General features: G+C 44.7%; 1 non-coding gene across 1 annotated transcript; it reads right to left on the bottom strand.

The window, feature by feature from the left end:
* Window positions 1-811: 811 nt before the first annotated feature.
* LOC125979070 (U1 spliceosomal RNA) lies at window positions 812-977 on the bottom strand. The gene has a single exon (XR_007485195.1). It is a non-coding gene; the product is annotated as a U1 spliceosomal RNA (small nuclear RNA).
* Between the last annotated feature and the right edge of the window lie 639 nt (window positions 978-1,616).

Below are 1,616 nucleotides of genomic sequence, written 5' to 3'. Positions count from 1 at the left end.
AATTGAGGCTTTTGACGTTGCTGGCATGGTTTGGAGTGTAATTCACCTCCACTGCGTTGGTGGCGTTTGATATTTGACATTAGAAAATATTTCTGTCATTTTACTTTAGAAAGTAAAAGTTGTTTTCTAGAAATCCATACTTGTGATGTATGAGGAACAACAATCGGGCGCATTCTTAAAAAGACAGACCTACAGCCGACAAAAAGGTTTTGATACGTTCATATCATATGACGAGTCAGGAACGTGGTAATTACATATTATTTTGCATTTGCTAATTTGGTGAATACAGTTTAGCGAGCAAATGCACAGTGTTAGAGATTCGCTCAGTCCAACTTATTTTGCAAGAACCACACGGGAGACGATAAGTCCCTTTAGACACCTGCAGGTGGAGAGTCCATTCGTCGCTGTGCGTACAGCGATGTTCGAATGGAGGTCTGACTCTCGCCTCCTGCAAGAGCATTTTTATTAAGAGAAACAGGGTGGGGGTAAGAGTGGACTGAATAGAGAAAGCCCTTGACCTCTAGTCAAAACATAGCAAGGGGTGTTTTACGACTTTGTGTAGGATGGGACACGCTAGGTGATTTATCACAGGTTGCATTCCAACATAAGCATAAAACTAATCTAGCTAGGTTATTTATTACAGGCTGCATTCCAACATAATCATACGATAAGGATAATCTGGAGAACCCTGACACACAGTTCCAGAGTACAGTTAATTACATAGTCAAAAGCGTTCAGTGTGTCACAGCATCGCAGACTTAAACTCCATGTGCATACTACTGCGCTTAATTTTTGTTTTCATCAGAAAGACCAGAGGAGAGCGCGAACACAGTCCCCCACTACCAGAAATAATGCAGTCAAGATTCACACAGTAGGGGAATTTGCAGAGGTCAGCACAACCGTAGTGCAATGGCTGAGCCTCACATGGGGTGAACCACCTTCTTGATCATGGGCCGACGTCTTTACCGCACACGCCATCTTCAGTCACGGGCTTAATTGCTAAAAACGTGTGGCACACATACACACTCAGTGGATGAAACAGGATTCGTAGAACTGTTTAAGTCAAAGTCAAAGTCAGCTTTATTGTCAATTTGTCCACATGCCGAAGACATACAAAGAAACCGAAATTTCGTTCCCCCCTATCCCATGGTGACAAGACATGGCCCACAACAGACAAACAAGTAAACAAGTATAACAAAAGCGTGCTGAATAAATAATGAATAAATAACACAACAAATAAATAAATAAATAAGAGGAGCAAAAAAAGGAGCAAGTGTGCGTACAGCAGACATTCCAGAAAATAGCGCAACAGTGCCGCACGCTACGCAGAAGGGGGTAGCGAGTTCAGGGCCCTAACAGCCTGGAGAAAGAAGCTGTTGGCGAGTCTGGTGGTGCGGGAGCGCAGGCTCCTATACCTCTTCCCAGAGGGCAGACGGTCAAACAAAGAGTGAGCCGGGTGACTCACATCTCTGGCAATCGAGGTTGCCTTGCGGGCGAGATGGGAGGTGTAAATGTCCTTCAGGGAGGGGAGCGAAGCACCAATAATCTTACCAGCCGTATTCACTATGCGCTGCAGGGCCTTCAAGTTCTGTTCAGTGCAGTTACCACCCCAGACA

The sequence above is a fragment of the Syngnathus scovelli genome, chromosome 12, assembly GCF_024217435.2.
Source record: "Syngnathus scovelli strain Florida chromosome 12, RoL_Ssco_1.2, whole genome shotgun sequence".
In the NCBI taxonomy this organism is placed as follows: Eukaryota; Metazoa; Chordata; class Actinopteri; order Syngnathiformes; family Syngnathidae; genus Syngnathus; species Syngnathus scovelli.
The sequence above is the reverse complement of the archived record's forward strand: the minus strand, read 5'-3'. Positions and strand labels throughout refer to the sequence as shown.